The sequence below is a fragment of the Manihot esculenta genome, chromosome 5, assembly GCF_001659605.2.
Source record: "Manihot esculenta cultivar AM560-2 chromosome 5, M.esculenta_v8, whole genome shotgun sequence".
Classification (NCBI taxonomy): domain Eukaryota; kingdom Viridiplantae; phylum Streptophyta; class Magnoliopsida; order Malpighiales; family Euphorbiaceae; genus Manihot; species Manihot esculenta.
Window position 1 is genome coordinate 17,937,441 of NC_035165.2, and position 16,259 is coordinate 17,953,699.

A 16,259-nucleotide genomic window follows, 5' to 3' on the forward strand; every position below is an offset into this window, starting at 1 on the left:
AACCATAAATATGCAAACCTACATTGCTTATTACTTTTCCCTAAATTGTAATAATCACTCTTTGTTACAATTTCTTCTCTTTCATATACAGGTAGAGCTAAATATAAAATGAATTCTTGACAGTAACATTGTGAATTTCTTAATGAAAGAGATTTTGAAAATGAATTCTTCAAATTGTTGTGGTGAGTGGGTGATTTCATTAGTATCACTAATGGGTATCGAAACCACCCAAAATCCAGCTTTAAAACAAAACTTACGATAATGGTAGATAGAGTTGATCTCACAGTGATAAGTAAATTAATTCTATTGAATAAATAAAAATTAAATTAAATTAAATTCTTCAACGAGTTAATGATTAATATATTTCAATAACGTATATTTTATGAAATATATATTAAATTAATAAAAATTAAATTTTCAAATATATATATAATTTTAGTCCGCTAAGCTACCACAACAAAATTGCAAGATTAAAAAAAAATATATAAAGTTAAATACATATCTTCCCTTTGATTTTTATATAAAAATCAATTCACACACTGAAATTTTATTATTAACTTTTTATTAATTATTTTTATAAAATATAATTATTTAATTATTTAAAAATTAAAATTAAAAATAGTCGAGTCCAACTAAATTTTAAAATAAAAGTTAAAAAGCAATTATATACATAATATTAATATAATTTTATAACAATATTATTATTTAAAAATATTATTTTGTTATATTACTTACAAAAAATATATTATTAATATAAAGTGTTATTTTTTATATATTTTTTTAAATAATTACTATTTTTAATTTTTTTATAAATAATTACTTCAAAAACTATATATTATTTTTACAAATTTATAAAATAAAAACACAAATATTATATATTTTTTTTAATTTAAAACATTACAACTTCGAAGAATTATTATTATTTTCTAGTTAATAGTATAACGTTTATATATTATAATTAATTATGAAAAATAAATCCACTGTATAAAAATTTAAAATAAAATCTAAATTTTAAAAAAATAATTAATTTAACTTTATTTAAAATAAAGTAACATTAAAAGCCCATCATTGATAATTGACATAACATTAATGTAAATTTATTTATAAAATTTTGTGATTTTTTGTTGGATTGTAGTTATTTGAACAAACATATATTTAAAATAAAAATAAGATATTTTTTCTTTAAAAAAATAAACTTCATTATTGTCATAAATTTTAGAAAATTTTATCTAAAATTAAAGTTTTATCTTATTTATCCAAACATATATTTTTTTCAAATAAAATAATTAAATAATCTTTAATTTAAAATATTTATAAATTCATATAAAAAATAAGAATAATAAATATATTGATCTAAATTAAAATAAGTTTCTTATGAATATTTTTCAATAATAATTTTTTAGCAATAATTCAAAAAATAATAACACACGTTATCATGAAAGACCTAAAACGTTTTTTTTTCCTCAGTTGGAATAAAATTTGAAATGAAAATAAAATAGTCATACTCATATCATTTGATTAATAATCATAATATCTTCATTTTCATCAGAACATTTAACCATAAATATGCAAACCTATATTGCTTATTATTTTTTCCTAAATAGTAATAATCACTCTTTGTTACAATTTCTCTCTTTCATATACAAGTTGAGCTAAATATAAAATGAATTCTTGACAGTAACATTTTGGATTTCTTGATGAAAGAGATTTTGAAAATAAATTTTTCGAGTGAGTGATTTCATTAGTGTCACTAATGGGTGTCGAAACCACCCAAAATCCAGCTTTAAAATAAAATTTACGATAATGGTAGATAGAATTGATCCACATATACTAATAAGTAAATTAATTCTATTGAATAAATAAAAATTAAATTAAATTAAATTTTTCAACGAGTTAATGATTAATATATTTCAATAACGTATATTTTATGAAATATATATTAAATTAATAAAAATTAAATTTTTAAATATATATATAATTTTAGTCCGCTAAGCTACCACAATAAAATTGCAAGATTAAAAAAAATAATATAAAGTTAAATACATATCTTCCCTTTGATTTTTATATAAAAATCAATTCACACACTGAAATTTTATTATTAACTTTTTATTAATTATTTTTATAAAATATAATTATTTAATTATTTAAAAATTAAAATTAAAAATAGTCGGATCCAACTAAATTTTAAAATAAAAGTTAAAAAGCAATTATATACATAATATTAATATAATTTTATAACAATATTATTATTTAAAAATATTATTTTATTATATTACTTACAAAAAATATATTATTAATATAAAGTGTTATTTTTTATATATTTTTTTAAATAATTACTATTTTTAATTTTTTTATAAATAATTACTTCAAAAACTATATATTATTTTTATAAATTTATAAAATAAAAACACAAATATTATATTTTTTTTAATTCAAAACATTACAACTTCAAAGAATTATTATTATTTTCTAGTTAATAGTATAACGTTTATATATTATAATTAATTATGAAAAATAAATCCACTGTATAAAAATTTAAAATAAAATCTAAATTTTAAAAAAATAATTAATTTAACTTTATTTAAAATAAAGTAACATTAAAAGCCCATCATTGATAATTGACATAACATTAATGTAAATTTATTTATAAAATTTTGTGATTTTTTGTTGGATTGTAGTTATTTGAACAAACATATATTTAAAATAAAAATAAGATATTTTTTCTTTAAAAAAATAAACTTCATTATTGTCATAAATTTTAGAAAATTTTATCTAAAATTAAAGTTTTATCTTATTTATCCAAACATATATTTTTTTTCAAATAAAATAATTAAATAATCTTTAATTTAAAATATTTATAAATTCATATAAAAAATAAGAATAATAAATATATTGATCTAAATTAAAATAAGTTTCTTATGAATATTTTTCAATAATAATTTTTTAGCAATAATTCAAAAAATAATAACACACGTTATCATGAAAGACCTAAAACATTTTTTTTTCCTTAGTTGGAATAAAATTTGAAATGAAAATAAAATAGTCATACTCATATCATTTGATTAATAATCATAATATCTTCATTTTCATCAGAACATTTAACCATAAATATGCAAACCTACATTGCTTATTATTTTTTTCTAAATAGTAATAATCACTCTTTGTTACAATTTCTCTCTTTCATATACAAGTTGAGATAAATATAAAATTAATTCTTGACAGTAACATTGTAGATTTCTTGATGTAAGAGATTTTGAAAATAAATTTTTCGAGTGAGTGATTTCATTAGTATCACTAATGGGTGTCGAAACCACCCAAAATTCAGCTTTAAAATAAAATTTACGATAATGGTAGATAGAATTGATCCACATATACTAATAAGTAAATTAATTCTATTGAATAAATAAAAATAAAATAAAATTAAAATTTTCAACGAGTTAATAATTAATATATTTCAATAACGTATATTTTATGAAATATATATTAAATTAATAAAAATTAAAATTTCAAATATATATATAATTTTAGTCCGCTAAGCTAGCACAACAAAATTGCAAGATTAAAAAAAAAAATAGAAAGTTAAATACATATCTTCCCTTTGCTTTTTATATAAAAATGAATAATTTTATTATTAACTTTTTATTAATTATTTTTATAAAATATAATTATTTAATCATCTAAAAGTTAAAATTAAAAATAGTCGAGTCCAACTAAATTTTAAAGTAAAAATTAAAAAGCAATTATATACACAATATTAATATAATTTTATAACAATATTATTATTTAAAAATATTATTTTGTTATATTATTTACAAAAATATATTATTAATATAAAGTGTTATTTTTTATATATTTTTTAAATAATTACTATTTTTAATTTTTTTATAAATAATTACTTCAAAAACTATATATTATTTTTATAAATTTATAAAATAAAAACACAAATATTATATTTTTTTTAATTTAAAACATTACGACTTCGAAGAATTATTATTATTTTCTTGTTAATAGTGTAATATTTATATATTATAATTAATTATGAAAAATAAATCCATTGTATAAAAATTTAAAATAAAATTTAATTTTTAAAAAAATAATTAATTTAACTTTATTTAAAATAAAGTAACAATAAAAGTCTATCATTGATAATTAGCATAATGTTATAGTGCAAATTTATTTATAAAATTTTGTGATTTTTTGTTGGATTCTAGCTTATTTGAACAAACATATATTTAAAATAAAAATAAGATTTTTTTTCCTTAAAAAAATAAACTTCATTATTATCATAAATTTTTGATTCAAAAAAAAAATTATTATCATAAATTTTAAAAATTCTTATCTAAAATTAAAATTTTATCTCATTTATCCAAACATATGTTTCTTCCAAATAGAATAATTAAATAATCTTTGATTTAAAATATTTACCAATCAAGATAAAAATTAAGAATAATAATTATATTGATCTAAATTAAAATAAGTTTCTTATGAATATTTTTCAATAATAATTTTTTAGCAATAATTCAAAAAATAATAACAAACATTATCATTAAAGACCTAAAACTTTCTTTCTTTCCTCAATTGGAATAAAATTTGAATTGGAAATAAAATAGTCATACTCATATATTTGATTAATAAACATAATATCTTCATTTTCATCAAAACATTTAACCACAAATATGCAAACCTACATTGCTTATTATTTTTCCCTAAATAGTAATAATCACTCTTTGTTACAGTTTCTTCTCTTTTCATATACAGGTAGAGCTAAATATAAAATGAATTCTTGATAGTAACACTATGGATTTCTTGATGAAAGAGATTTTGGAAATGAATTCTTCAAATTGTTGTGGTGAGTGTGTGATTTTATTAGTATCACTAATGGGTTTCGAAACCACCCAAAATCCAGCTTTAAAATAAAACTTACGATAATGGTAGGTAGAGTTGATCTCACAGATACTGATAAGTAAATTAATTCTATTGAATTAATAAAAATTAAATTAAATTAAATTCTTCAACGAGTTAGTATTAATATATTTCAATAACATATAGTTTATGAAATATATATTAAATTAATAAAAATTAAATTTTCAAATATACATATAATTTTAGCCCGCTAAGTTACCACAACAAAATTGCAAGATTAAAAAAAATAATATAAAGTTAAATACAAGATTAAAAAAATAATAGAGCATATAATTTATTAAACTGTTTTTACTGTTCTGTTCACTAGACTCTTGTAACTTATCCCTTTCCCCTAATCCAAGGTTTGCAGGGTCAAGATTAGCTCGGGGAGTTGGCTAGAGGCTAGTATAGTTATGTAATAGATTAGTAGTGGACATGTAAAATATAATGGATTAGAATTGTGCTTTGCCCTAGTTTATGTTGTAAATCCCAATAAAACATGTTTCTATGTAAAAGTTTTTATAATGAGTTATGTTGACCAAGCTTGATGTATGTGATGTGGATCACACTAGAGCATTTGATGAGGGCTCTAGTGTGGGTTTTATGTTTATAGGTTATGATGCATGTATAAGTCGAGCTTGGTATGTGAAAAGTTTAAATTTTTATGAAAATGTATGTTCATGTATGGGATTTTATCAGGTACACAGTATGTATAGTAGGCTTGCTACAAGTTCCGGCGACCTTAAGTCGATCTGAATCCTAGCGCCGGTAGCGGTCCGATTTTCGAGTCGTTACAGAGCAAATTTATTTATAAAATTTTGTGATTTTTTGTTGGATTGTAACTTATTTAAACAAACATATATTTAAAATAAAAATAAGATTTTTTTTCCTTAAAAAAATAAACTTCATTACAGTCATAAATTTTAGAAAATTTTATCTAAAATTAAAATTTTATCTTATTTATCCAAACATATATTTCTTGCAAATAAAATAATTAAATAATCTTTGATTTAAAATATTTATCAATTCAGATAAAAATTAAGAATAATAATTATATTGATCTAAATTAAAATAAGTTCCTTATGAATATTTTTCAATTATAATTTTTTAGCAATAATTCAAAAATTAATAACAAACATTATCTTTAAAGACCTAAAACTTTCTTTCTTTTCTCACTTGGAAAAAAATTTGACTTGGAAATAAAATAGTCATACTCATATCATTTGATTAATAAACATAATATCTTTATGTTCACCAGAACATTTAACCATAAATATGCAAATCTACATTGCTTATTATTTTTCCCTAAATAGTAATAATCAGTCTTTGTATAGAGCTAAATATAAAATGAATTCCTGACAGTAACATTGTGGATTTCTTGATGAAGGAGATTTTGGAAATGAATTCTTCAAATTATTGTGGTGAGTGGGTGATTTCATTAGTATCACTAATGGGTGTCGAAACCACCCAAAATCCAGTTTTAAAACAAAATTTACGATAATGATAGTTCTCTTGAATAAATAAAATTAAATTAAATTAAATTCTTTAACGAGTTAGTGATTAATATATTTCAATAACATAAATTTTATGAAATATATATTGAATTAATAAAAAATAAATTTTCAAATATATATATAATTTTAGCCCGCTAAGCTACCACAACAAAATTAGAAGATTAAAAAAAATAATATAAAGTTAAATACATATCTTCCCTTTGATTTTTATATAAAAATGAATTCAGAGTTTGAAATTTTATTATTAACTTTTTATTAATTATTTTTATAAAATAAAATTATTTAATCATTTAAAATTTAAAATTAAAAATAGTCTGATCCAACTAAATTTTAAAGTAAAAGTTAAAAAGCAATTCATACACAATATTAATATAATTTTATAACAATATTATTATTTAAATATATTATTTTGTTATATTATTTACAAAAATATATTATTAATATAAAGTGTTATTTTTTATATATTTTTTTAAATAATTACTATTTTTAATTTTTTTATAAATAATTACTTCAAAAACTATATATTATTTTTATAAATTTATAAAATAAAAACTCAAATATTATTATTTTTTAATTCAAAACATTACAACTTCAAAGAATTATTATTATTTTCTTGTTAATAGTGTAATGTTTATATATTATAATTAATTATGAAAAATAAATTCACTCTATAAAAATTTAAAATAAAATTTAATAATTTAAAAAGTAATTAATTTAATTTTTTTAAAATAAAGTAACAATAAAAGCCCATCATTGATAATTGGCATAACATTAGTGCAAATTTATTTATAAAATTTTGTGATTTTTTATTGGATTGTAGCTTATTTGAACAAACATATATTTAAAATAAAAATAAGATTTTTTTTCCTTAAAAAAATAAACTTCATTATTGTCATAAATTTTAGAAAATTTTATCTAAAATTAAAATTTTGTCTTATTTACTTCAAACATTTGTTTCTTCCAAATAAAATAATTAAATAATTTTTTATTTAAAATATTTACGAATCCAGATAAAAATTAAGAATAATAATTATATTGAGCTAAATTAAAATAAGTTTCTTATGAATATTTTTCAATAATTATAATTTTTTAGCAATAATTTAAAAAATAATAACAAACATTATCATTAAGACCTAAAACTCTCTTTCTTTCCTCACTTGGAATAAAATTTGACTTGGAAATAAAATAGTCATACTCATATCATTTGATTAATAAACATAATATTTTCATTTTCATCAGAATATTTAACCATAAATATGCAAACATACATTACTTATTATTTTTTCTTAAATTGTAATAATCACTCTTTGTTACTGATTCTTCTCTTTCTCATACACGTAGAGCTAAATATAAAATGATTTTTTAACAGTAACATTGTAGATTTCTTGATAAAAGAAATTTTGAAAATGAATTCTTCAAATTGTTGTGGTGAGTGGGTGATTTCATTAGTATCACTAATGGGTGTCGAAACCACCCAAAATACAGTTTTAAAATAAAATTTACGATAATGGTAGGTAGAGTTGATCCCACGTATACTGATAAGTAAATTAATTCTATTAAATAAATAAAAATTAAATTAAATTAAATTTTTCAACGAGTTAGTGATTAATATATTTCAATAACATATATCTTATGAAATATATATTAAATTAGTAAAAATTAAATTTTCAAATATATATATAATTTTAGCCCGCTAAGCTACCACAATAAAATTGCAAGATTAAAAATAATATATAAAAGTAAATATATATCTTCCCTTTGATTTTTATATAAAAATGAATTGACTCTATGAAATTTTGTGATTTTTTATTGGATTGTAGCTTATTTGAACAAACATAAATTTAAAATAAAAATAGTCATTATTGTCGTAAATTCTAGAAAATTTTATCTAAAATTAAAATTTTATCTTATTTATCCAAATATATATTTTTTCCAAATAAAATAATTAAATAATTTTAATTTAAAATATTTACCAATCGAGATAAAAATTAAGAATAATAATTATATTGATCTAAATTAAAATAAGTTTCTTATGAATATTTTTCAATAAAAATTTTTCAACAATAATTCAAAAAATAATAACAAACATTATCATTAAAGACCTAAAACTTTCTTTCTTTTCTCGGTTGAAATAAAATTTGAATTGAAAATAAAATAGTCATACTCATATCATTTGATTAATAAACATAATATCTTCATTTTCATCAGAATATTTAACCATAAATATGCAAACCTATATTGCTTATTATTTTTTCCTAAATTGTAATAATCACTCTTTGTTACAATTTCTTCTCTTTCTCATACACGTAGAGCTAAATGTAAAATGATTTTTTGACAATAATATTGTGGATTTCTTAATGAAAAAAATTTTGGAAAAAAATTCTTTAAATTCTTGTGGTGAGTGGGTGATTTCATTAGTATGACTAATTGGTGTCGAAACCACCCAAAATCCAGCTTTAAAACAAAACTTACGATAATGGTAGGTAGAGTTGATACCACGTATACTGATAAATAAATTAATTCTATTAAATAAATAAAAATTAAATTAAATTAAAATTTTCAACGAGTTAGTGATTAATATATTTCAATAACTTATATCTTATGAAATATATATTAAATTAATAAAAATTAAATTTTCAAATATATATATAATTTTAGCCCGCTAAACTACCACAACAAAATTACAAGATTAAAAAAAAATAACATAAAGTTAAATACATATCTTCCCTTTGATTTTTATATAAAAATGAATTCACACTATGAAATTTTATTATTAATTTTTTATTAATTATTTTTATAAAATATAATTATTTAATCATTTAAAATTTATAATTAAAAATAGTCTGTCCAACTAAATTTTAAAGTAAAAGTTTAAAAGCAAATATATACACAATATTAATATAATTTTATAACAATATTATTATTTAAAAATATTATTTTGTTATATTATTTACAAAAATATATTATTAATATAAATTGTTATTTTTTATATATATTTTTAAATAATTACTATTTTGAATTTTTTTATAAATAATTACTTCAAAAACTATATATTATTTTTATAAATTTATAAAATAAAAACAAAAATATTATATATATATATTTTAATTCAAAACATTACAACTTCGAATAATTATTATTATTTTCTTGTTAATAGTGTAATGTTTATATATTATAATTAATTATAAAAAATAAATCAACTCTATAAAAATTTAAAATAAAATCTAGTTTTTAAAAAAATAATTAATTTAACTTTATTTAAAATAAAGTAACAATAAAAGCCCGTCATTGATAATCGACATAACATTAGTGCAAATTTATTTATAAAATTTTGTGATTTTTTGTTGGATTCTAGCTTATTTGAACAAACATATATTTAAAATAAAAATAAGATTTTTTTTCTTTAAAAAAATAAACTTCATTATTGCCTTAAATTTTAAAAAATTTTATTTAAAATTAAAATTTTATCTTATTTATCCAAATATATATTTCTTCCAAATAAAATAATTAAATAATCTTTGATTTAAAAATTAAGAATAGTAATTATATTGATCTAAATTAAAATAAGTTTCTTATGAATATTTTTTCAATAATAATTTTTTTAGCAGTAATTCAAAAAATAATAACAAACATTATCATTAAAGATCTAAAACTTTCTTTCTTTCTCGGTTGGAATAAAATTTGAATTGGAAATAAAATAGTCATACTCATATCATTTTCATAAGAACATTTAACCATAAATATGCAAATATACATTGTTTATTATTTTTTCCTAAATAGTAATAATCACTCTTTGTTACAATTTTTCTCTTTCTTATACAGGTAGAACTAAATATAAAATGAATCCTTAACGGTAACATTATGGATTTCTTGATAAAAGAGATTTTGAAAATAAATTCTTGAAATTGTTGTGGTGAGTGGATGATTTCATTAGTATCACTAATGGGTGTCGAAACCACCCAAAATATAGTTTTAAAACAAAATTTACGATAATGGTAGGTAGAGTTGATGCCACAGATACTGATAAGTAAATTAATTCTATTGAATAAATAAAAATAAAATAAAATTAAATTCTTCAACGAGTTAGTGATTAATTTATTTCAATAACGTATATTTTATGAAATATATATTGAATTAATAAAAATTAAATTTTGAAATATATATATAATTTTAGCCCGCTAAGCTACCATAACAAAATTATAAAATTAAAAAAAATAATATAAAGTTAAATACATATCTTCCCTTTAATTTTTATGTAAAAATAAATTCACAGTATGAAATTTTATTATTAACTTTTTATTAATTATTTTTATAAAATATAATTATTTAATCATTTAAAATTTAAAATTAAAAATAGTCGGGTACAACTAAATTTTAAAGTAAAAGTTATAAAGCAATTAATACACAATATTAATATAATTTTATAACAATATTATTATTTAAAAATATTATTTTGTTATATTATTTACAAAAATATATTATTAATATAAAGTGTTATTTTTTATATATTTTTTTAAATAATTACTATTTTTAATTTTTTTTATAAATAATTACTTTAAAAACTATATATTATTTTTATAAATTTATAAAATAAAAACTCAAATATTATTATTTTTTTAATTCAAAACATTACAACTTTGAATAATTATTATTATTTTCTTGTTAATATGTGATGTTTATATATTATAATTAATTATGAAAAATAAATCCACTTTATAAAAATTTGAAATAAAATCTAATTTAAAAAAAACAATTAATTTAACTTTATTTAAAATAATTTAACAATAATAAAAGCCCATCATTGATAATTGACATAACATTAATGCAAATTTATTTATATAATTTTGTGATTTTTTGTTGAATTGTAGCTTATTTGAACAAACATATATTTAAAATAAAAATAAGATTTTTTTCTTAGAAAAATAAACTTAATTATTGTCATAAATTTTAGAAAATTTTATCTAAAACTAAAATTTTATCTTATTTATCCAAACATATGTTTCTTCCAAATAAAATAATTAAATAATTTTTGATTTAAAATATTTATCAATCCAAATAAAAATTAAAAATAATAATTATATTGATCTAAATTAAAATAAATTTCTTATGAATATTTTTCAATAATAATTTTTTAGTAATAATTCAAAGAATAATAACAAACATTATTATTCTTTCTTTCTTTAGTTGGAATAAAATTTGACTTGGAAATAAAATAGTTATACTCATATCATTTGATTAATAAACATAGTATGTTCATTTTCATCAGAACATTTAACCATAAATATGCAAACCTACATGGCTTATTATTTTTCCCTAAATAGTAATAATCACTCTTTGTTACAATTTTTCTCTTTCTTACACAGGGAGAGCTAAATATAAAAATATAAGAGCTAAATATAAAATGAATTCTTAACAGTAACATTGTGGATTTCTTAATGGAAGAGATTTTAAAAATAAATTATTCAAATTGTTGTGGTGAGTGGGTGATTTCATTAGTATCACTAATGGTTGTCGAAACCACCCAAAATCCAGCTTTAAAACAAAACTTAGGATAATAGTAGGTAGAGTTGATCCCACAGCTAAGCTACCACAACAAAATTAGAAGATTAAAAAAAATAATATAAAGTTAAATACATATCTTCCCTTTGATTTTTATATAAAAATGAATTCACAGTCTGAAATTTTATTATTAACTTTTTATTAATTATTTTTATAAAATATATTTATTTAATTATTTAATTATTTAAAATTTAAAATTAAAAATAGTCGGATCCAACTAAATTTTAAAGTAAAAGTTAAAAACCAATTATATACACAATATTAATATAATTTTATAACAATATTATTATTTAAAAATATTATTTTGTTATATTATTTAAAAAATATATTATTAATATAAAGTGTTATTTTTTATATATTTTTTTAAATAATTACTATTTTTAATTTTTTTTATAAATAATTACTTCAAAAAATATATATTATTTTTATAAATTTATAAAATAAAAACACAAATATTATATTTTTTTAATTCAAAATATTACAACTTGGAAGAATTATTATTATTTTCTTGTTAAATAAATTTGCATTAATGTTATGTCAATGATCAATGATGGGCTTTTATTGTTAATTTATTTTAAATAAAGTTAAACTAATTGTTTTTTTTTGAAATTAAATTTTATTTTAAATTTTTATAAAGTGGATTTATTTTTCATAATTAATTATAATATATAAACATTACACTATTAACAAGAAAATAATAATAATTATTTGAAGTTGTAATGTTTTGAATTAAAAAAATATATAATATGTGTGTTTTTATTTTATAATTTTATAAAAATAATATATAGTTTTTGAAGTAATTATTTATAAAAAAATTAAAAATAGTAATTATTTAAAAAAATATAAAAAATAACACTTTATATTAATAATATATTTTTGTAAATAATATAACAAAATAATATTTTTAAAGAATAATATTGTTATAAAATTATATTAATATTGTTTATATAATTGCTTTTTAACTTTTACTTTAAAATTTAATTGAACCCGATTATTTTTAATTTTAACTTTTAAATGATTAAATAATTATATTTTATAAAAATAATTAGTAAAAAGTTAATAATAAAATTTCAGATTGGGAATTCATTTTTATATAAAAGTCAAAGAGAAGATATGTATTTAACTTTATATTTCTTAAATTATATATATATTTGAAAATTTAATTTTTATTAATTCAATATATATTTCATAAAATATACGATATTGAAATATATTAATCAGTAATTCATTGAAGAATTTAATTTAATTTTATTTTTATGTATTCAATAGAATTAATTTACTTATTAGTATATGTGGGATCAACTCTATCTATCATTATTGTAAGTTTTGTTTTAAAGCTGGATTTTGGGTGGTTTCGACACCCACTAGTGATAGTAATGAAATCACCCACTCACCACAATAATTTGAAGAATTTATTTCCAAAATCTATTTCATCAAGAAATCCACTATGTTACTGTCAAGAAATTGTAACAAAGAGTGATTTTTACTTTTAGAAAAAAATAATAAGTAATGTAGATTTGAATATTTATGGTTAAATGTTCTGATGAAAATGAAAATATTATGTTTATTAATCAAATGATATGAGTATGACTATTTTATTTCCAATTCAAATTTTATTCCAACTAAGGAAAGAAAGAAAGTTTTAGGTCCTCAGTGATAATGTTTGATATTAGTTTTTGAATTATTGCTAAAAAATTATTATTGAAAAAATTCATAAGAAACTTATTTTAATTTAGATCAATATAGTTATTATTCTTAATTTTTATCTGGATTGGTAAATATTTTAAATCAAAGATTATTTAATTATTTTATCTGAAAGAAATATATGTTTTGATAAATAAGATAAAATTTTAATTTTAGATAAAATTTTCAAAAATTTATGACAATAATGAAGTTTATTTGTTTAAGGAAAAAAAATCTTATTTTTATTTTAAATATATGTTTGTTCAAATAAGCTACAATCCAACAAAAAATCACAAAATTTTATAAATAAATTTGTATTAATGTTATGTCAATTATTAATGATGGGCTTTTATTGTTACTTTATTGTAAATAAACTTAAATTAATTATTTTTTAAAAAATTAGATTCTATTTTAAATTTTTATAGAGTGGATTTATTTTTGATAATTAATTATAATATATAAACATTACACTATTAACAAGAAAATAATAATAATTCTTCGAAGTTGTAATGTTTTGAATTAAAAAAATATATAATATTTATGTTTTTATTTTATAAATTTATAAAAATAATATATAGTTTTTGAAGTAATTATTTATAAAAAAATTAAAAATAGTAATTATTTAAAAAAATATATAAAAAATAACACTTTATATTAATAATATATTTTTGTAAATAATATAACAAAATAATATTTTTAAATAATAATATCATTATAAAATTATATTAATCTTGTGTATATAATTGCTTTTAACTTTTACTTTGAAATTTAGTTGTACCCGACTATTTTTAATTTTAACTTTTAAATAATTAAATAATTATCTTTTATAAAAATAATTAAAAAAAAGTTAATAGTAAAAGTTTACAGTGTCAATTCATTTTTATATAAAAATCAAAGAAAAAATATGTATTTAACTTTATATTTTTTTTCTAATCTTGCAATTTTATTGTGGGAACTTAGCGGGCTAAAATTATATATATATTTAAAAATTTAATTTTTATTAATTTAATATATGTTTCATAAAATATACGTTATTGAAATATATTAATTATTAACTCATTGAAGAATTTAATTTAATTTTATTTTTATTTATTCAATAGAATTAATTTACTTATCAGTGGGATCAACTCTACGTACCATTATCGTAAGTTTTGTTTTAAAGCTGGATTTTGGGTGGTTTCGACACCCATTAGTGATACTAATGAAATCACCCACTCACCCCAACAATTTGAAAATTTTATTTCCAAAATCTCTTTCAACAAGAAATCCACAATATTAAATTCATTTTATATTTAGTTCTACCTGAATAAAAAAGAGAAGAAACTGTAACAAAGAGTGATGATTACTATTTAGGGAAAAATAATAAGTAATGTAGGTTTGCATATTTATGGTTAAATGTTCTGATCAAAAAATAAAGATATTATGTTTATTAATCAAATGATATGAGTTTGACTATTTTATTTCCAATTTAAATTTTATTCCAACTGAGGAAAGATAGAAAATTTTAGGTCTTTAATAATAATGTTTGTTATTATTTTTTGAATTATTGCTAAAAAATTATTATTAAAAAATATTCATAAGAAACTTATTTTAATTTAGATTAATATAATTATTATTCTTAATTTTTATCTGGATTGGTAAATATTCTAAATCAAATATTATTTAATTATTTTATTTGGAAGAAACATATGTTTGGATAAATAAGATAAAATTTTAATTTTAGATAAAATTTTCTAAAATTTATGACAATACTGAAGTATATTTTTGTAATACCTGGCTAGACCCCGGTATCAAAATTCCTACTTTCCGGCGGAATCTCGGATATCGGAACCCTCTAGAAGGGTAAAAATAAAGATTTTCTAAAATGTTTTACATGTTTTTATGATTTTATTGAAGAAAGAAAATTGAGTTTTGAAAGAAAAAGACCAAGAAAGAAAACCCAGGTTCGGCCGCTGAACATGGGGGGTTTGCGGAGGCACCTTTGGCCTCCGAAGGTGGTCTAGCCAGCCACCTATAAAAGGTCCCATATCCGAAAATGGGCGAGTTTTCTCTCTCTAATTTCGGGCATAGGTGAGATTTCGCCTTCATTCGGTCGATTCTATGTTTTCCTTCAAATTCTTTCAAGTTTTTGACAAGTTTTCATCTTGTTTTGAAGTTTTTGAGCTAAAGAGCAAAGTTTTGAAGCTTGGAGACCCCCGGAGCTTGTTCCTCCATATCTCCGAGTTTAAGATCGCATCTCCTCTCGATCTTCAAGAGGTAAGTGTCGATCCACGCCTTTTATGATGTTTTAAGTAAGTTTTAAGAAGGAGTTAAGGGTTTTGATGCATGTTTAGGCTAGATGTAAAATGTTAGGGTTTATGTTAGTTAAATGATAAATGTATGATAAATGTGATGTTTGTTGGGGTATAGGTTAGTTTTATGCCCCTATATGCTTGAATAAGTGTTTATGCATGCTTTAGAATAGTTGAATGCATGTTGTGAGGTTTTGGGGTGGCGGAATGCATGAGGCGGAACCGGGTTCTGCCATTCTGGAGAACCCAGGTTCGGCTGTCGAAGCCAGGTTCGGCCGCCGAACCTGCCTGGAGGCAGCTTTAGGCCGCC